The sequence below is a fragment of the Podarcis bocagei genome (assembly GCF_964188305.1).
Source record: "Podarcis bocagei genome assembly, chromosome: 13".
NCBI classification, from domain to species: Eukaryota; Metazoa; Chordata; class Lepidosauria; order Squamata; family Lacertidae; genus Podarcis; species Podarcis bocagei.
In genome coordinates this window covers 22,483,157-22,505,203 of record NC_138138.1, presented here as the reverse complement: position 1 = coordinate 22,505,203, position 22,047 = coordinate 22,483,157, and the positions used below count along the sequence as shown (strand labels likewise).

The following is a 22,047-nucleotide window of genomic DNA, read 5'->3' as shown; positions in this document are numbered from 1 at the left end:
GGCCCTTTAAGAGGTTGACAGAGGATATGTCAACAGAGCAGGTGTATGTATAGTAGCCAGCCAGACAAGTAAAGAATTTTAAAAGGTCAAAGGGAGAAGGTTTCAGTCGCTTGAAGGCACACACCCATCATGTACCTCTTTGTTTGCTTGGAAGAGGGGAGCTGTATGTGTGCGTGTGCGAGAAAGAGAGATTGGGGGATGGAGGAGCAAACACTTGGTCCTGTGGGCATCTCTTACTAAGGTCTGAAGCCAAGGATATGTCTCAATACAGTGGTACCTCGGGTTACATACACTTCAGGTTACATACGCTTCACGTTACAGACTCCGCTAACCCAGAAATATTACCTCAGGTTAAGAAGTTTGCTTCAGGATGAGAACAGAAATCATGCTCCAGTGGTGCAGCGGCAGCAGGAGGCCCCATTAACTAAAGTGGTGCTTCAGGTTAAGAACAGTTTCAGGTTAAGAATGGACCTCCAGAACGAATTAAGTACTTAAGCCGAGGTACCACTGTAGTGTGCTTGAGTTCTAGAATATGTGCGCGTCTTTTGAGGATGTGTCTTCCCTTCGCTGCTAAGTAAACACAGTCTGATCTAACAAACAATAAAAGGCCAAGGCACGATAAGAACATAAGAAAAATCCTGGTAGATCAGCCCAAAGGTTCACTGAGCCTAGCTTCTTGTTCTTCAATTGACTAACCAGATGGCTATTGGGAAACCCACAAAGAGGACTTGAGTTCTGAAATAGGCTGGAATTTGCAGAGTAACTGCAACTGGTGGTGTTTGCTACATTGGCCTTCACTGTGGAAGTGTTGGTGGTGATGATATCTGATCCTGTATTTTCTAGTATGACAAACCGAGCTGACGAAGGATGAATCTTTAGAACTAACGGGCAAATTCATCAAAAAGTTGCCAAGGTCAAATTGCATCAAGCCAAAAGTCTCCAAGTGCGCGAATACTAACATTTTAACAGCACTGTACAATATGTAATTAAAATCAACCCGAGGATTAGAATTGTAACACAGGTTTGTTTTGCTTTTAAAAAATGGAATCCAGGGAGGAACTGGGAAATTCCGAACCTTTCAATCTGGCTTCTGTTCAAAGAAAATGGATAGAAAGGGTTCTCAAAGCCAGAACTGTTAAACATATAGGAAAACAGCTTTGATGGAGATGAATCACCAGGGCTTTTGCAAGAGGAGCTCCTGTCTCACTAAACTTTTAGAATTTTTTTTTTGGTGTGTGTGTGTGTGTGTGTGTGTGTGTGTGTCAGAAAGCACATTGCTAAAGGCAACCCTGGAGACCTTTTATGCTTGGGGTACTTGCAAAACCCATTTGGCAATATCTGTCACCATAGAACCCTAAGTGAATTTAGAGTAGTTCACGAATAGGTCGGATCCTCTTTCTCAGGATCAGGAAAATCCAAATTAAATGGGGAGGGGGGAGTGCAGACTGTCTCTCAGATGAAGATGACATCACACCGACAAAGTGGAAAACAGGCACACATGGGGTGCTCTTAATCCACTGTAAACTGCAGCGTGGACACGCCCTTGAAGGCTGGATAAAGAAGATGGGAGAGCTGTTTTTGGTCCCTGGTCTGAAGGTCCCGACTCGCGTTCCATGCTCACTTTTGTGTACAGTGGTACCTCGGGTTAAGTACTTAATTCGTTCCGGAGGTCTGTTCTTAACCTGAAACTGTTCTTAATCTGAAGCACCGTTTTAGCTAATGGGGCCTCCAGCTGCTGCCGCGCCGCCGGAGCACGATTTCTGTTCTCATCCTGAAGCAAAGTTCTTAACCTGAGGTACTAATTCTGGGTTAGCGGAGTCTGTATCCTGAAGCATATGTAACCTGAAGTGTATGTAACCCGAGGTACCACTGTACTACCAAAACTATGCAGCGGCTGTGGAGGCACAGAATTGGTGTGGGTTTTTGCCCTGTGGAGTCACACAACAATTCCCTCAGTTATGTGGATTACAAGGGGTTTGAAGTGGGCTGGCATAAGAAGGCAGTTGGACGGCTGCTCTGAATCCACAAAATTTCTCAAGCATTTCAGGGGCATCAAGGCTGCTATTCTGGATGACAGTTATCCATTTTCAAAATTACTTTAGATGCACTTTAGTGCCCTTCAATAAACTCTAATTCACATTGAATGGAATCACAGGGACCATTAGTACCGTTGATCAAAAAGCAGTTCCCAGTAGGGTTTTGAAACTGAAAATAAGGCTATTTGGGAAGAGGAATCAGACTGTGTGAGAAAATCAGGGGAGAATTAAATTGCCACTCTCATCAGCTGATTCTCCCCTGCAAAGGCACACCAACATTGGGAGTATTTGTAAGGTGGTTAGAAACACATAGTGTAGATTTTTGTGTCTTCTTCACCATGTTGATTGACACAACAATGCACAGCAATTTCTTCAAGTTTGTTGTTGTTGTGGTGGTGGTGGTTGTTGTTTAGTCGTTTAGCCGTGTTTGACTCTTTGTGACCCCATGGACCAGAGCACGCCAGGCCCTCCAGTCTTCCACTGCCTCCTGCAGTTTGGTCAAACTCATGCTGGTAGCTTCGAGAACACTGTCCAACCATCTCGTCCTCTGCCGTCCCCTTCTCCTTGTGCCCTCCATCTTTCCCAACATCAGGGTCTTTTCCAGGGAGTCTTCTCTTCTCATGAGGTGGCCAAAGTATTGGAGCCTCAGCTTCAGGATCTGTCCTTCCAGTGAGCACTCAGGGCTGGTTTCCTTCAGAATGGATAGGTTTGATCTTCTTGCAGTCCATGGGACTCTCAAGAGTCTCCTCCAGCACCAGAATTCAAAAGCACCAATTCTTTGGTGATTAGCCTTCTTTTCATTTATGACCCATCAATAAGTTATGACCTAAAAGTTGCACCTATGTACCAAGGGAGTAGGGCAGATCTGGAGCTGTTCCACAGCTCTCTGTCAACCACTTACAACAGATGTTGTCTGTCATGTGGCCCCTGGAAAGTCCCCACACAAAAAATATGGCCCTTGGATTGAAAAAGTTTCCCCACCCCTGAGGTGATGTATGAGGCCCATTAGACGGCACTGTGTCCAGGCCTTCAAACCTGGAGCCAATCCTGAGAGAGCACGATTCCCTTGCTGGTCTTGGCTTCCTATCCCAGGCACAATTCAAGCAATTCAATTTTGGCATTATAAATAGAGGTGGATGGATCTGCCTATGTCAATCCCTTAAATTTGGTTTGCCCCACTTCGGCATCTCATTCTCGTGTGTGTGTGTGTGTGTGTGTGTGTGTGTGTGTAACAATAAATGTAATAAAAGTGCATATTGCTAAAACTTCAATATAAATAGCAATGTTCTGAGATGTATAAGAAAGGGTACAGTAATTTTTTTAAAAAAAAATACACTCAGAGTCAGAAGGAAATGACATTTTTGAAATTTTGTACCCCATTAACATCTTATTTTGTTCCCTGTTAATGGTGAAAGATCAAGACCAAAATAGCTATTTAAAAAACAAACTCTGCTCTGAACTCTCTGCCCTACTGACTAAAACTGGTCTCTATGGAGTAACTGAACTTTATCTGATGATTCATCCAGCACTGGATCCAATTAAACCTTGAAGCCCTGTTTACTAGCAATTTGTATCGTGCCTGAAAGCTCTCATTTCCATGCTTTGCAAGCACAAAGGCTAGGAATTTTAATTTAAAAGTGAAATCTGAGATTCTGCACTCAGTTCGAAACAGCCTGATGGTGGCCTGGGCTGCTTAGCACACTATCTACCCCCAGCCCATGGCTGCTCAGCTAAACGAATTCTGAATGTGCCTCACACATGAGCCTAACCCTCCTCACTGGGTTGTTGTGAGGTGAAAATGTGATAAGCAACATATTCACTGGCTTTCCCCTCTGTGGTTGCTCAGAGAGCAAAAAACCATGATACAGATAACCATGCCGACTGCAAACAGTTTCTGTTATTTAGAGTCACGACAAATCAACATCTGGGGTGTTGAAGATATGGTCTGAGCACACCATCAGTGACGTAGCACAGGAGCGGTTGCCCTGGGCACAAAATTGTCAGGGGCACTAAATTTCAATACCCAGTGCTGCCTCAATACAGCTGTGAGCTTCTGTTGCTGGGCTCCATTGAAAACGGCTTCTCCATGCAAACCAGGAAGTCGCCTCTCTAGGCAATGGAACAACTTTTCTGATCTCTGTGGCTGCAATCAACTGGGTGACGCAGATGCTGTTAGGCTGTTGATTACACATGCATGCTCCCTCTGTCTCCCTCTTTCACCCCCACGTGGCCCTGGGCACTGGCAACCCACGCTATGCCACTGCACACCATGGGTGCCCTGAAAACAATTACTTCAGAGTGCAGCACATGGATGGCCCAAACCCAGGGCTTTTCTTCAGTCAGAACTTGCCGGAACTCAGTTCTGGCACCTCTCAGGTGGGCACCATTGCCATTATAAGAGAACAAGGGAGGTGTTCATGGTGAGTCCTGACACAGCTTTTTCTAGAAAAATAGCACTGGCCAAACCATTCCTATCGCACATAAGAATGCCTTTTATGACCATTAACTGCATTTCTTGTGGTCTCCCACCACGAAGCCAAAGAGGCCACAGTTGAGGCAACTGTACATAGGCACTAGGAAGCAGTGGCGTAGCGTGGGTTGTCAGCACCCGGGGCAAGGCAAGTAATTTGCGCCCCCTAACCCGTGGATTTGTGCCCCCTAACCCGTGGATTTGCGCCCCCTAACCCTAATCCCCAGATGTTGCGCCCGGTGCGGCCGGCCCCCCCTGCACCCCCCACGCTACGCCACTGCTAGGAAGTGGATAGTTTCTACAATAAGAGGTGTCAAGCACAGGCTGGCCAGGAGGAAGTCACACCCTCTGACCTGGAAATTCTTTGCTCTCAGTAAATAGGCTCTTGGTGATTATTTATTGGTGAAGAAAGGCACTCGCTCTGCACATAAGGAGGCCTGCTCCGTCCTAAATTTTACTGGCCAGGCTGGAATTTTACCCTCTTGGCCTCTTGCCGAAAAAGGGAAATGTAAAGCCCCCGGGTTGTGGTGGGATGCAGGTGATGGGAGGTCCCCCCCCCCCGTTAGCACACTTGTTGATGCACAGAAGATTCCAGTATAATTTGCACATACACAGATGACAGCGCATGCATAGAAGACAGCTTCAGGAATTGGGGTGGGTGGGGTGGTTTGCAGGGCCAGAGGAACCAAAAAGGCCATGTGCCTTGGGTTAAGGCAGGGGTCAGCAAACTTTTTCCACGGTCCCTCAGACCTTGTGGGGGCCCAGACTATATTTTTTGGGGGGAAATGAACGAATTCCTATGCCTCACAAATAACCCAGAGATGCATTTTAAATAAAAGGACACATTCTACTCATGTAAAAACTCACTGATTCCTGGACAGTCTGCGGGCCATACAGTGGTGCCCCGCAAGACGAATGCCTCGCAAGACGGAAAACTCGCTAGACGAAAGAGTTTTCCATTTTGGAGGTGCTTCGCAAAACGAATCTCCTATAGGCTTGCTTCGCAAGACAAAAATGTCTTGCGAGTTCCTGTGGGTTTTTCCCCCTCCCCCCTTTTTCTAAGCCGCTAAGCCGCTTATCAGCTGATCCGATAAGCTGATAAGACGCTAAAAGCCGCTAAAAGCCGCTAATAGCGCTAATCCTCTAATCCATCAATGGGCTTGCTTCGCAAGACGAAAAAACCGCTAGACGAAGAGAATCATGGAACGGATTCTTTCCGTCTTGCGAGGCACCACTGTATTTAGAAGGTGATTGGGCCAAATCCGGTTCCTGGGCCTTAGTTTGCCTACCCATGGGTTAAGGCATCCCTGCCCCCTCTCTGATGTGTACAGCACTGTGCAAATGCAACTTGAAACGCTGTGGGAGAAATGACCTTGCTGTGTTTTAAGCCACTCATGTGTACATACCCAGCATTCCCCTGAGGACGGGAAAAGCAACACAGAGTGTGCACAGCACATAAGGAGGAAGACACGGTCAAGTGAGTCATGTACTGAGCCTTGGACTTTGGATTGCATATTTTTAAAGTCTCCAGTCTGGGCATGTCACAGTACTGTGACCTTGCACAGCTCTCATTCATTTTGATGGGGCTTACATAAAAGAACACCCCACCACCAAACTGTGCTCCTAATTTAGGCAGGTGGACATTACATAATTTAGGGATTACCTATTGGCATGTTTTGGGTGGCGCTGTGGGTTAAATCACAGAGCCTAGGACTTGCCGATCAGAAAGTCGGGGGTTCGAATCCCCGGGACGGGATGAGCTCTCGTTGCTCCTGCCAACCTAGCAGTTCTAAAGCACGTCAAAGTGCAAGTAGATAAATAGGTACAGCTCCAGCGGGAAGGTAAACGGCATTTCCGTGCGCTGCTCTGGTTCGCCAGAAGCGGCTTAGTCATGCTGGCCACATGACCCGGAAGCTGTACGCCGGCTCCCTCGGCCAATAAAGCGAGATGAGCGCCGCAACCCCAGAGTCGGCCACGACTGGACCTAATGGTCAGGGGTCCCTTTACCTTTACCTATTGAAATGTTTATAGCTGCTTACATGGGGTTTTCTAGTTAATGTCTGTTAAGGCACCAATTAAGCCCAAACTGCCTTAGCTTCACCAGTGCTCTAGGACTGGGGCTTCCAGACCAGTTTTTGGGGCTAAACTGTGGCAAAGTCCCATTGCGGTCAAGTGTCCCTTTAGATTACCTGCAGGGCATTTTTGTACACTTTCCTGTGCATAACAATTCTCTGCAAACAGAAAGCTAGCTCATCAGTAAGAATGGCACCACTACAAAAGTTTCCTATTTTCAGGAAGAGTTTGAGGGGGTTAGGGAACCGGAATGGTTCTCTTTTGCAGTATGAAGTGGTTCAGCCCATTCCATGTTGTCAGGATTCTACCCCTCATTCTACAGCAACAGAAGATCCAGCTGTTTTACACACTGGTGGTGAACAGAGGCAGCAGAATTCTGTATTGTATGGCTTCAAGTTGTAAGTGTGCAAAGTGTGGGGTGAGTCACTGAATGCTGCCCCACCTATAAAACAAAAACAAAAACCTTCCTGTAGGGAGAAAACTAACATAGCAGGAAAAGCTTCTGTGCTAAACCTTTCTCCTTGAAGAACCACTTTACTACATGCATGGAGGTTTTTTTTAAATGGAAAAGCTTTCCAAAATATGGCATGCCCTCCTTCAGCCTGAATTCTGCCACCTCAATCTGCTACCTTGTTTTATATATGCAGAAGATAAAAGTGGTCAACTGAATAGTACCATTTCATACTTCAGATGTGAGGAATACAGTGTGGTGTAGTGGCTAAGAGTGGTGGACTTGTAATCTGGTGAATCGGGTTTGCTTCCCCGCTCCTCCACATGCAGCTGCTGGGTGACCTTGGGCCAGTCACACTTCTCTGAAGTCTCTCAGCCCCACTCACCTCACAGAGTGTTTGTTGTGGGGGAGGAAGGGAAAGGAGAATGTTAGCTGCTTTGAGACTCCTTAGGGTAGTGATAAAGCGGGATGTCAAATCCAAAACATTTCTCCAATGAAAATAGGGGCATCCCATTCCATAATGATAATTTTACTATTTATACCCCACACATCTTACTGGGTCGCCCCAGCCACTCTGGGCAGCTTCCAACATATATAAAAAACATAATTAAACATTAAACAAACTTCCCTATACAGGATTGCTTTCAGACAGCTTGGGGGGTTGGGTAACTCCATACCCTCAAACATTTCTCCAGTGAAAATAGGGACATCCTAGGGAAAAGTGGGACATTCCGGGATCAAATCAGAAATGGGGATGGCTTCTCTAAATCAGGAAAATAGGGACACTTGGAGGGTCTGGAATTACATTTTGAGTGCTTACATATGTAAGAAAACAAAAACAAACTTCCTGCCAGAAAACCAACAACCTGGAACAAAGCAACTTAGTACTTTTGAAGAGAATATTTTAGACCCATCAACTTCCTGCTGCCCTAGCTTTCTACTTGCAGGGAATGTGGTGTGTTGTTTATTTTAGAGGAACATTCAAAATTATGATTCCTCTCCTCACACTATGAAACGGTACAGTCCATTCTACTATCCCCTTTTGTTCATGTGGAGATCAGGCTGCCCTCCACCTTCTTTATTGGCGTTCTTTTTCCACCTGAATTTATCCTCACCCTCCATTCAATATAGTTCACAGTTAATTAACCAAACTGCCCCAGTTGCACAAAATGATCATAACTTTGCCTGGATGCCTGGATGCCCTTTATGATGTGTGCACAAATCATGCTATTATAAAAGTGGCTTTATAAAAGTCTTCTTGACAGAGGAGACAGAAGAAGTGAACAGAAATGGTGTCGGCTGTTGTTTTTAATTAGTCGCCTCGCAAGCAATTTTTTTTTTTTAAAGCAACAGCAGGTAATTTAAACCCCAATGACTTAAACCCCAATGCTCTGAAAGTGCCTTTTCAACAGCTTTAACAAGAGTTTCACCCTCATTGTACTTTGCTTCCTAGGTAAATGGATCCTTAAACCTTGTATGGCAGATGTCATGTGCATTCTAATGAAGGAATCAAAAGGCTAGAGATGTAATCTATCTATTCTCCAGAACAGCATGTCCTTCAGGTGGGTGCAGATGCCCTTGAGGTGTCCACAGGTGGAGGCAGTGCCTTGGTGAGGAGCAGAAATTCAGCTAGTAGAGACTCTTCTGGTAGTGAGATAGAACAAAGAGGATTTTTGCTGTTGGATTTGTGTCTAACCTTATATTCCATGGAGACTGCTCTATTAGGGCAAATGGGGAAGTGCCCCACCAAGTTCCATTGTCAGCCAATCCCACTTGCCTGCCTCCTTACTTACAGCCAGTCCAGGGGTTGGAACGGCCTGTCAGCTTCCTCCAGCTTTTGTAGAACTCAGAAAGGAGAGGGTCAAAATCTGGATTAGTTGGCTCTATCTCTCAGTGGCTCTGGCTCCCCCTACTGTTGGGCTCCCTGCATTCCACCCTACCAGTCACAATGGGCAACAGTCAACAATCCTTAGTCCATCATCCAGGTTAGTACAGTGGTACCTCGGGTTACAGACACTTCAGGTTACAGACGCTTCAGGTTACAGACTCCGCTAACACAGAAATAGTACCTCGGATTAAGAACTTTGCTTCAGGATGAGAACAGAAATCGTGCTCCAGCGGCGCTGCGGCAGCAGGAGGCATCATTAGCTAAAGTGGTGCTTCAGGTTAAGAACAGTTTCAGGTTAAGAATGGACCTCTGGAGCGAATTAAGTTCTTAACCCGAGGTACCACTGTATTGTCTCCCTCAGCATCCCCAGTGTGGTGCCTTCCAGATATTTTGGACCACAATTCCCAATAACCCCAGTCAGCATGGGAAATATGGGAATTGTATACCTGAAGGAGCATCTCCACCCCCATCGTTCAGCCCAGACACTGAGGTCCAGCTCTGAGGGCCTTCTGGCGGTACCCTCACTGTGAGAAGTGAGGTTACAGGGAACCAGGCAGAGGGCCTTCTCGGTAGTGGCCCCCGACCTTGTGGAACACCCTCCCATCAGATAAAATAAAAAAAATCCTTCCAGTAGCACCTTAAAGACCAACTAAGTTAGTTCTTGGTATGAGCTTTCGTGTGCATGCACACTTCTTCAGATACACTGAAACAGAAGTTGCCAGATCCTTCTATATAGTGAGAAGGTGGGGAGGGGTATTACTCAGAAGGGTGGTGGGAATGGGAGATTGGCATATAGCTGAGATGAGCCTGTTGACGACTCTTAACGACTGTAATAGGTCTTACAGGAAAAGGCAAGGGGTGAGAAGGTGAGAAATGGCTTAGTCATGTATAATGAGATAAGAATCCATCAGATGTCAAGGAGATAAACATCCATCTGACTTTTAGAAAACATCTGAAGGCAGCCCTGTACAGAAAAGTTTTTCATGTTTGTCGTGTTTTTAATAATTTGTTGGGAGCCGCCCAGAGTGGGTGAGGCAACCCAGTCAGATGGGCAGCATATAAATAATAATTTAATATTATTATTAGTCTAAGTAGGAAAAGCTGGTCTACAATGGCTGGCAGCAGCAGCTGCAGGATTCCAGACAGGAGTCCATCCTTCCCAACCCTAACCTGGAGATTCCAGGTATTGAATGTAGGTCCTTCTGTATGCCTGTAGGCCTGATCCGTGGCCGTTCCCCACATACAGGAGTGTAGGGAACTGCCTTATACTGATTCCAGGCAGTGGTCTCTCTCCCTCAGTATTGGCTACACAAGGTGTGGGGAACTATTGACCCTCCAGAGGTTGCTGAACTACATCTCCCATCATCCCTGGCTGGTGGCCATGCTTTCTGGGGCTGATGGGAGTTGTTGTCCAGTAACATCTGGAGGCTGAATGGCTCCCCACACCCACAGGCTGGTAGTGACTCTCCAGCGCCAGGAGGTCTTTACCAACCTGGCCAGGAATTGAATCTGCCCTTGAGCAGAGACCCTGTTAATCCTTACAACACCCTATTTTTATTTCATTATAAGGATCACTGATTGAGTGCCTCCATACTAGTACTACTATTACTAATATTATTATTTTTTTATACACCACCCATCTGGGCGGGTTACCCCAGCCACTCTGGGCAGCTTCCAACAAATTAAAACACAGTATGACATCGAACATTTTTCAAAAAATAATAATTTCTATAGTGATACCTTGGTTTACAACCATAACCTGTTCCGGAGGTCCAGCTACAATCTGGTGAACTGGGTTTGATTCCCTGCTCTTCCACATGCAGCTGCTGGGTGACCTTGGGCTAGCCACACTTCTCTGAAGTTTCTCAGCCTCACTCACCTCACAGAGTGTTTGTTGTGGGGGAGGAAGGGAAAGGAGAATGTTAGCCGCTTTGAGACTCCTTCAGGTAGTGATAAAGCGGGATATCAAATCCAAACTCTTCTAATGAGTTGGAAAAAAATATGTTTAAAATAAGCTTTTCTAAAAAAAACTAAACCCAAAGCTTTCCTTTTAGGAATTCTAGGTGCCAAAATCTCAAGGGAGAAGAAAATACTTTTTATGTATGCCACCAAGGCTGCGTCGATGTTATTGGTCCAGAGATGGAAAGAAGATAAAGTCGCTACCATAGAAGAATGGCAGATCAAGTTGATGGATTATGCCGAAATGGCTAAAATGACCGGAAAAATCAGAAATCAGGAAGACCAAAATTTTAATAAGGAATGGGGAAAATTTATAACTTATCTTAAAGACAGTTAAAATTGTTAGTAGGATTGGAATATCACTTGTAGTTTAATGGTGAATTTTGGACACAATGGAGAGGTAAAAGATTTGGATTATCATAAAATATGCAGGAGGAAATGATTAACAGTAGGACCCACAAAGGGGAGGAGGGAAGTCGAAGAGATTCCTTGGAATCTTATTTTTATGTTGTGTGTTGGATATGTGACTGTATAATTTTAATCTGAAAATCCAAATAAATGAATTTTATTTAAAAAACTTATGCATCCTGTTGCTACTGGCGAGGAGGCTCATCAGCATGGGGTGGGTTGTTGTTATGTGGCATTTTAGTGGATGACCTCTGTTGCCACACCCCGAGCTCTCTATGCTCCTCACCTGAGCACCACCTATACGTTTTGTTTCTGGCAGGCCAAGCAATGCAAGCATGCCTATTCCCACCAGTTGCTGGATGCTGAAGGCACACCTGAATCTCAGTAACCTGGCTCAGAGGACCTGCTCTCTTGGCAGACAGTGTGGGATTGCCTTGGAAACTGTGGGGACTTCCAGAGTGTCTCAATATTTGGGTGGGAGTCAAACACAAACCAGCAAATTCAGGTGGCTCAATTATGGTTGATTGGGAGGCATTGTGCAATGGTTCCACTTCCTCAAAATATCAGATGTTTTTCAGACTTCTGGGTTGGTGCCTCTGGCAATGGCGGATTTCCTCTGACCATGAGGAATCTGCTCCGTGGAAATTTGGGTCTGGCCGCCACGACGAAGGCGGAGACCCGTAAAAATCACAGGCGGGAGAAGCCTGTGAATGTGGGATTCGGCGGGCACCTTTTGCGCCTCCCCTACTCGCGGGAAAACCCGGTTTCGGGGATCCGGAGCGACGTGGGGTGAGTGGCACGGTGCTTCGAATTGTCTGCTTCTTCCACGGAGCGAAGCCGCATAGCTGTTGCCGGAGAGCATTGACTTTTTTCTGTGGACAATTTGACTCCAAAGTAATTACCCATGAGTAGAGCTGAGACGGGAGAACCGGATTTTAAACGTTTAATTTGGCATCGAAACGGGGAGGTTCAAAACAGGTTCAAGTCCGCCTTCCCTATTTGTAAACAGACTGAGGCAAGGAGGCTGTAGGCTGAAGTCTTGGAAAGCCTTTTGTAAAAGTCTAAATTTCCATTGGTAAAGAGCATAAAACCCCCCTTGGAGGCAGGAGAAGAGGGGGGGAAGTTGTGGACTGAGTATGCCTGCAGGAGAGAGTGAAGGGAGTTAAAATACCGCCGCTCTAACCCTGGAAACGAGCTGCCAGTAGGACTGACGTTTTGGAATGTTCATTGACAGCACTTAGAACGTTCCTTGACAGCTAGCAAAGTAAGAGAAATACATTGTTTCTATTGTCTCCGGCTGCTTCTAAAAAGGAGTAAAAAGTAACTGAAATCTGAAACTAACTTTGGAATGTATGAGTTGCGTTTAAAGGGGACATTGTTGACTATAGAAACTGTTTGCCCCTAGTGGAAGTCTCTGAAATTGGTTACTTTATAAGAGCTGGGCTAGGGGGATTTCCAGCTGCAAGATAAAAATTGTGAGACTCTGAGATTGACCTTGAACCTCTCAAGTGTTATGGCAAATGGAAAGGAAAAAACAGATGAAATGTCTACAGAAGTGGCCTTAGTGGTCGCATTAGTGAAAATAAACGACTCACTGGAACAGCTTCACAGGAAAACAGACAATCTGGGACAAAAGGTGAACACCAACACAGAAACCATCCAGAGATTGATACAGGAATTTACCTTGACACGGCAAACTGTGGATGAAGTCAGAGAGAAAACCCTTGCTGCTGAATGTAAAACAATACAACTGGAGTGTGAGAGAGCCCCATCCATTCAAAGGCAACTTGATGTGACATCTGTTATGATGGAACTTAAAGAAAAACAGATGAATTTGAGGACCGGAGCCCTACCTGAATTGGGAAAGGAAAGTTTGACAGAGCTTCAGGAGGAGACAGGACTAGCATTGGTTGAGAAAGAGAGGCTTTTGGGGGTCAGTATGACCGTCAAAAATGTGAATTTATTTAAGGGTAACTGTGAAGGACGATGGATTGAAGAGAAGGGGGATTGGGAAATATGGACAAATCTGAAGTTGCTATTGTTGGGCCGAGCTGTTGTGGTGGGGATGAGGGTTGCTGTGTTGCCGGGGATGTTGCTTTTGTTCCAAATAGTGCAAGTTTTGGATGGGATGGATTGTTTCAGGAGGTGGCAGAGGGATGCTTCTGGATTTGTTTGGCAGGGCAGGAAGCCTCGAGTAAAATTTAAGATATTGACGGATGCTAAAGAAGGAGGTGGACCTGCCCTGCCAGACCCCTAAACTTTGTTGTGAACCATCTGCTTTTTGCTGGCTGAGAGAATGGTTGTCTCTTGGAAGCACTGAAGTGTTGGATAATGGCAGATGAAGTTGATGGCCTAGATGGAATTGGCGGAAAAGACTGGCAAGATCCGAGACCAGGGAGAAGAGTGGGTGGAAGAAGACTGGGAAAAGTTTAAAGATTATTTATAGAAATATTGAAAAATTAATGAATGTTAGAAGAATGTTGGAATGAAGTTATATGGCTTCAGTAGAAATGTTATAAGGAATTAAGTATAAATAGATTAATAGAGTATTAAAGGAAAATAAGGTTAAAATGTGTTAAGATAATTATAGGATAGAAAACAGGGGAAGAGGGAAAGGAATTGCTGAAATAATTAATAGAAGTGGAATACAAAAAGGGAGGTGTGAGGAGGCCGTGGAAATATGGGAAAGAAATATAAGATATTTGAAGTTTCTTTTTTCTTTCTTTCTTTTTCTTCTCTTTTGATGTGTTTTTAAATTGTTTTTGTTTTTGTTTTGTTAATTTTTATGTAGTGTTTTTGTATTGTAATTGTGAGGGTTTGATTAGCTGCTTGTGCGTGAAAACGTGCTCCCTCAGAGTTTGTGCGCCCCCACAAACCTCCGTGTGTGACGGAGCTCCTCAGACATGTCTGCTCTAGTCACTAGTAGAGTCCGACAGTGGCTGTCTGCGGAAGCGTTTCCAGCAAAGAAGTTCCTTAACGGAAACGCGTCTCCTGGACTCACGGCGTGACAGTTTCCTGCGAGGTATGGGTCTCCCTATGGGAGACTCCGATACCTCACCACTGTTCTCGCTGGAAACCTCCCTGAGCCCTCCCTCCTGCTCGCATTCCCTCAGAGACCCACTCCTCCCCCTGCTGGTCCCTGCTTCAGCAGTTGAGTCTCTTTCATCCTGCCTGAGTCCCTCCACCACCTGATGCTCTGATGGCAGTTCCCTGACATCCACCTCCCCTCCAGGGCCCCCCTCACCCCCTCCCAATTCCTCCCCCCTGGGAGGTGAAGGGCTAAAACCCCGAAACGAATCTTCCTCATCTTCTGACGTCTCGAACAATTCTCTCCATCGATCGTCGTCCTGGCCAGCTGAATCCTCCTCCTCTTCAGAATCTGGGAACCCCTCCAACTCCTCTTCCTCGTCGGTGGTGGCAAAGTATTCCCTTCGGAACCTCGCTACAGGCTGAGGTTTACGTGGGAACCTCTGATGAAAAGTCTCTATTAAAACCTCGTCATTGACATCCTCTGCCCTAACCCAGGTGTTTTCCGACTCCGGTTCCCCTTCCCACATTACCAAATACTCTACTTGATCTCCCTTCCACCTGGAATCGAGGATCTCCGCTACATGGTAGCTGTGTTCCTTCTCCTCCATTGCTGGTCCCCTAGTGACCCTCCCCTCACTGTCTCCTCTATACGGTGACAGCAACGACCTGTGAAAAACTGGGTGCAGCTTCATGTGGTTCGGTAACCGGAGCCTGAAAGCCACTGGATTGACCTGCTGTATGACTTCAAACGGACCCAGCCTTTTGGGTCTTAATTTCTTACAACCTCCTTTGAATGGCAACCCTTGGGTTGACAGCCACACCTGGTCCCCCACCCTGATGCTTTCACCTTCCCTTCTGTTTTTGTCTGCTTGCCTCTTATATTCCTCCTTAGCCCTGTTTAAGTTGAGTTGGAGCTGGCGATGGATCGCTTCCATTTCTTCCACGAACTGTTCCGCAGCTGGAACGCTCCAGTTCTCCCCCTCCCCCCCTGGGAAGGCTCTGGGATGGCACCCGTGATTAGCCAAAAAGGGGCTCATCCCCGTGGACACGTTCTCTGCATTGTTGTAGGCAAATTCTGCCAACGCCAGCTTCTCCACCCAATCATTCTCTCTGTCATTAACATAACACCTCAAATATTGTTGGAGAACCCCATTTGCTCTTTCCGCCTGCCCGTTGGTTTCAGGATGACGGGCCGTCGAGAAATTAACCTCTACATGCAGTAAGCTCATGAGCTTCCTCCAGAACCTGGAAGTAAATTGTTTCCCTCGGTCTGAAACCACCCTCAAGGGGGCGCCATGCAACCTAAACACATTCTCTACAAACAATTTGGCGGTTTCTTCTGCTGTAACCGCATGTGAGCAGGCTATGAAGTGGGCCATTTTAGTTAACAGGTCTACTACAACCATGATGGCTGTTTTCCCTCTAGACCTTGGCAGATCAGTCATGAAATCTATTGCCACTGCTTCCCACGGTCTCTCAGGTGTGGGCAGTGGTTCTAATAAACCAGCCGGCGCCTGCCTCTCCCCCTTGGCTCTTTGGCATTGTTCACACCCTCTCACATACTCCCGCACATCTTCCCTGACCTTGGGCCACCAAAATTCCCTGGTAACCAGCCACATGGTTTTGTGTTGCCCAAAGTGCCCTGCTGTGGGGCTATCGTGCAGCTGCTTGAGTACTTTCTCCCTCAATTCCCCTTCAGGTATATATAACGCTCCCTTATAATACAATGCCCCATTTCTCTCCTCAAAACCACCGGGTTCGTCTTCCTCCCCTCTGAGATCCCTGAGTTTCCCCTGGGCGTATGCATCCTGCACCGTACCCTCTACCAATTCCCTTTGCCCCACCAAAGTCGCCCCACACACCCAGCGGTCCTCTGGAATGATATGGGTTTCTTCGGGTGCTCCCTCCCCCTCCAAATATTCAGGTTTGCGTGAGAGAGCGTCCGCCCTAACATTCTCTGGGCCTGGCACATAACAAATCTCAAAGTTAAATTTGGAGAACTCTTGGGCCCATCTCAACTGCCTTTGGTTGAGCACTCGCGCCGTTCTCCAGTACTCTAGATTTTTATGGTCCGTGCACACTTGCACTTTATGTTGTGCACCAACTAGCAGATGCCTCCATCTCCGGAACGCCTCATGAATAGCAAGCAGTTCTCGGTCGTACACCGTGTAGTTCCTCTCGGATTTGTTCAGCTTCCGCGAGAAGAAGGCACACGGACGCCACTCCGACTCCTCCTTCCCCGGCTGCAGAAGAAGCACCGCCCCTATGGCTCTGTCAGATGCGTCTGTTTCAACCCTTAGCTTCTTTCGTAAATCCACATGCAGAAGTTGTTCTTCAGAGGCGAAGGCCCTTTTCAGTTCCTCAAACGCTCGCTCCGCCTCCGCCGTCCATACAAACTTCTTCTTACTGCTGAGACAGTCAGTGATGGGCGCCGTCAGATGGGCGAAGTTGCGGATGAACTTACGATAAAAGTTTCCAAACCCTAGGAACCTCTGCACATCCTTCTTGGTTTTGGGTGTTTTCCATTCCAGCACTGCCTGTACCTTGCCGGGATCCATGGCCAATCCCTTGTCTGACAGGCGGTACCCCAGGAATTCCACCTCCTTGGTATGGAACCGACACTTCTCCAGTTTGACCCACAGCTTGTTGGCTTGCAGTCTGCTCAACACTTCTCTGACGTCTCTCACATGTTGCTCCTCATTCTCAGAATACACCAACACATCATCTAGAAAGGCAACGCAATTCTTGTAGAGCAAAGGGCCCAGCACGTGGTTCATAAAAGATTGAAAACACGCGGAGCCTGCTTGTAATCCAAATGGCATAACGAGGTATTCAAACGCCCCCAAAGGGGTAAACATGGTGGTTTTCCATTCATCCCCTTTCCTTATGCGTATCAGGTTGTACGCCCCCCTTAGATCCAGCTTTGTGAAAATCTTTCCCTTCCTCACCATGGTCAAAATATCATCAATTCTGGGCATAGGGAACGCCACCGGTTCAGTCACTGCATTCAGCCGCCTAAAATCACATACAAGTCTCGGCTTGTCCGCATTTTTTTTGTCCACAAAGAACACTGGGCTCCCCCCTGCTGCTTTGGACTCTCTGATGAAGCCTCTCTTCAGGTTCTTGTCAATGAACCCTCGCAACTCCTGCATTTCCCTGTCTGACATGGCATACAACTTGCCCACGGGAAGCTGTGCTCCAGGGAGTAAATTGATCTGACAATCAAAGGGTCTATGAGGTGGTAGTTGGTCAGCTTCCTTCTCGCTGAACACGTCGCTGAGATCTGCATACTGTGGTGGTACCTTCACCTTCCCCATTACTTCAGTCCCCGCTAGGGTGGCTTGGGCCCCTACTGAACCCTTCTCCCCTTTGCAGTGTTCTAGGCAATGTGCTGAACCAAAGGACACCACTCTTTGATGCCAGCCAACCAGCGGATCATGTAGAGCTAGCCAGCTCATTCCCAAAATAATGGGAGCGCCTCCCAGGGTGGCCACATTAAACGCTATCAGTTCTGTGTGCCTTGCCACCCTCATTATCATTGGGACAGTCTGCAAGCGGACTCCTCCTCCCAACAACTCCCTGCCATCAATCGTGGTCACCTGCAGGGGGTTGCTTAAAGGGATGGTCTGTATCTGGTGTTCAGCAGCAAACTCCTTGCTCATAAAATTGCAGGAGCTGCCTGAGTCCAATAGCGCCTTTATTTTTAGGGGATGCCCATTCTGCAGCTCTAGCGACACTTCAATCACTAGAGCAGGTCGAGGAGCTTCTGGCACGGGCACTTTCACTGCTCTTTGGCCTGGCTGCAGTGCCCCAATTGTGGCAACCAGGCGTTGGCTTTTACCTGCTCCGCTCCCCCTTCTTCTCCCCCCTCAACAGCTCCCACCATCCCTTGCCATTCCTTCCTCTGGGGGCAGACTCTGGCAAAGTGGCCTGGCTGTTGGCAGAGATAGCATTTCCGGGGGCCCTTTCCCTCCTTCTTAGCTCCCTCGCTGGTTTTTGAAAATGCGCGCGCGCGCGCTGTTCCGATTTCCATCGGCTCTGCCGGCGGGAAAGCTGGCTCAGGAATGTCTGGAATGCGGAACTCCTTCCAACGTTCCCCTCTCCCTTCCCGCCTCTCCAAGGCTCTTGCCTCCTGCCGCGCTCCTATGGTCAGCGCAGATTTGGTCAGCTGATCCATAGACTCCGCCCTGGGGCTCCGTGCCAGCTCGTCTTTCACCCCCGAAGAAAGACCTTCTTCAAATAGCATTTGAACGGGTGCCGCCGATAAATCCCAACTCAGTCTGTGAATCAGCATGGTAAACTCAGTCCAATATTCACGGACAGATCGACTCCCCTGCTTACAAGCCATTAGCTGTCTGCGCACCACCCCTTCCTCAATATCGCTGGAAAACATGATATCCATTGCACGAAAGAACTTCATTGTGTCCTTTAGTATGTCATTGTGCGTTGCCATTAGGGGTCGAACCCAGTCTCTAGCCCCTTTCTCAAGATGCCCAATTACAAAAGCAACTCGCGATTCCTCATCAGGGAACTCATCGAACTGCACATTAAGGGCATATTGCATCTCTGTCCTAAAAGCATGGTAGTCCTTGGGGTCCCCCCCAAATTTCTGCACCAATCCTGGTACCTTTCTGGGGAATTGAGTGGCTCTCCCCTTCTTGTCTGCATCCTGAGCCCTTCTCTCCTCCAGCCTTGCCGTCTGCAGGGCCAGTTGAACCTCCAACGCTCGGTATCTATCTTCCAAGCTTGGACCAGCTCCAGCCCCTGCTCCTCCGGTTCCGGTTGGTTCGCTCATGATGCCTTCTCTTGCACAGGCAGCGTACAAAGACTGTCGGACTGCTGTGAGGGTTTGATTAGCTGCTTGTGCGTGAAAACGTGCTCCCTCAGAGTTTGTGCGCCCCCACAAACCTCCGTGTGTGACGGAGCTCCTCAGACATGTCTGCTCTAGTCACTAGTAGAGTCCGACAGTGGCTGTCTGCGGAAGCGTTTCCAGCAAAGAAGTTCCTTAACGGAAACGCGTCTCCTGGACTCACGGCGTGACAGTTTCCTGCGAGGTATGGGTCTCCCTATGGGAGACTCCGATACCTCACCACTGTTCTCGCTGGAAACCTCCCTGAGCCCTCCCTCCTGCTCGCATTCCCTCAGAGACCCACTCCTCCCCCTGCTGGTCCCTGCTTCAGCAGTTGAGTCTCTTTCATCCTGCCTGAGTCCCTCCACCACCTGATGCTCTGATGGCAGTTCCCTGACAGTAATGTACTGTTTTTTCTTTGTTTTTTCTGTAAGTGTTCAAATTGTTGTAAAAGGAATAAATATTATTATTAAAAAAAACAAAATATCAGATGTTTTGCAATGAAGAAGAAGAGTTTGGATTTGATATCCTGCTTTATCACTAGGGCACAAGGAGAAGGGGACGATAGAGGACGAGATGCTTGGATAGTGTTCTTGAAGCTACCAGCATGAGTTTGACTAAACTGCAGGAAGCAGTGGAAGACAGAAGTGCCTGGCGTGCTCTGGTCCATGGGGTCACAAAGAGTCGGACACGACTAAACAACTAAACAACAACAACAAAGGAGTCTCAAAGCAGCTAACAATCTCCTTTCCCTTCCTCTCCCACAACTAACACTCTGTGAGGTGAGTGAGGCTGAGAGACTCCAGAGAAGTGTGAGTAGCCCAAGGTCACCCAGCAGCTGCATGTGGAGGAGCGGGGAAGCGAACCTGGTTCACCAGATTACGGGTCTACCGCTACACCACACTGGCTCACTTAATGAGGGAAATGACCAGGGAAATGCACTGGAAACCATGGGATAAAAAATCTCTTTGACACAACAGCATGTAACCTCCCTGCAAACAATTTAGGAGCAATGCTCAATAAACAGGCCCTCTGGATACTCCCTCTCCAGACTGCTCTTTCATTGCAGGTGTACTCTGCAACCAGTTCTTGACCCAATAATATTGCATTTGTGGTGGCTTTATATTGCTTTAATTAGTTCCGCGATGCTTCCCCAATGCTTCAACCCTATCACTGCCCAGAGGGGCTGCAACACAACAAAAGCGGAACAAAATAAACCAGAACATTGGCGGTATTAAAAGTTAAGCGGAATTTCAGTGGGAAGTTATGGAAATGAAGTCATGTGACCACTCTAGAACTTTCACAGGTACAAATAGTATTGAAAGCGGAATCATGCGTGATCACCGCAATAGCATGGTGAGTACAACTCATCGTGAACACACAATAAAATATGATGTATGGAGGAACCAGGCAGAGGGCCTTCTCAATAGTGGCACCTACCCTGTGGAATGCCTTCCCATCAGATGTCAAGGAAATAAACAACTATCTGACTTTTAGAAGACATCTGAAGGCAGCCCTGTATAGGGAAGTTCTTAATGTTTGGTGTTTTACTGTTTCATTACACTGGTCAACAACAAATTTGTTGTCTGCGTTTTTTCAGTTGATTTAGGACGAATCTGATGCGCTGAATCCAAAAATCACATTGTTTTTGCTCAATCAGGTCAAGTTTTTGAGCTATGGCCACATGTTTTTTTACATTTTTGTTCACATGTATGCTTGTGTGGAGCATTTTAGAAGAAGTTTGTGGGGGTAAAATGCCATGTTGAATAATTGTTTTGATTGGAAATGATTATTTTAATGACAAGAAGTATTCAGGTCCCATAGTTCTGGGTGATTATGTTGAAAAGGGATCAGTTTGAAGTCATAAAACCTTGAAATCTTCCATAAATTGGTGCGGCAAAGCATAAAGTTGGGGGATCAAAACTAAGTTAATGGGGCAGCCGCCCCACGAAGTATCCTGATCGTCAATAGCACGTCGTCCTGTAGCTCATTGTGATGAAATTCCAGTGCCTATCTTCTGAGAACTTCCTGACATTAGTGACGAAGATGCCTCCAGTGTTGAAGGACATGAAGAAGAAGTGGTTCTTGAAGATGATGCTCCACATCCATTTTCCCAAAAGGAGTTGAATAATCTAGTTCGCGACCTCAGCTTATCAAAGGACTCTGCCGAACTGTTAGCATCCAGATTGAAGGGAAAAAACCTCCTCTCTGACAGTGCTCGCATCAGCTTCTTCCGCAACAGGCATCAAGAGTAACTCCATTTTTTCTCAGAAGAGAAGGACTTGGTGTACTGTGCAGATATTGCACAGCTTCTGCTCAAGCTTGGAGTGCCACAGTACGAACCCAAAGATTGGAGACTGTTCATTGACAGCAGCAAGCGATCACTGAAATGTGTTCTGCTACACAATGGCAACCAGTTTGCCTCTATACCCCTGGCTCACTCGAGTACACTGAAGGAGAACTATGAAGCGGTGAAGTATGTGCTGGAGAAAATTGGTTATGATCAGCATAAGTGGTTTACTTGTGTTGACCTGAAGATGGTGAACTTTTTGTTGTGACAACAGTCTGGCTTCACCAAGTACCCATGTTTTCTGTGCATGTGGGATAGTAGGGACCGTGCTCAGCATTACACGAAGAAGGACTGGCCTGTGCGGGAGGAATTGGTGCCTTGCAGAAAAAGGAACGTCATCAACAACCCTCTGGTGGACAGAGACAGAATACTCTTCCCACTGCTGCACATCAAGCTCGGCTTAATCAAGCAGTTCACCAAGGCTCTGGACAAGGATGGTGACTGCTTCACTTACTTGTGCCAAGCTTTTCCAGGATTGACCATGGAGAAGTTGAAAGCTGGCATCTTTGACGGTCCTCAGATCCCTCAGCTCA

At 47.0% G+C, this 22,047-nt stretch overlaps 1 long non-coding RNA gene across 1 annotated transcript; it reads right to left on the bottom strand.

The window, feature by feature from the left end:
* Positions 1-8,320: 8,320 nt before the first annotated feature.
* LOC308570941 lies at positions 8,321-8,867 on the bottom strand. The gene is made up of 2 exons (XR_014001251.1): positions 8,778-8,867; positions 8,321-8,674 (listed from the first exon to the last, which is right to left on the bottom strand). It is a non-coding gene; the product is annotated as an uncharacterized lncRNA (long non-coding RNA).
* Between the last annotated feature and the right edge of the window lie 13,180 nt (positions 8,868-22,047).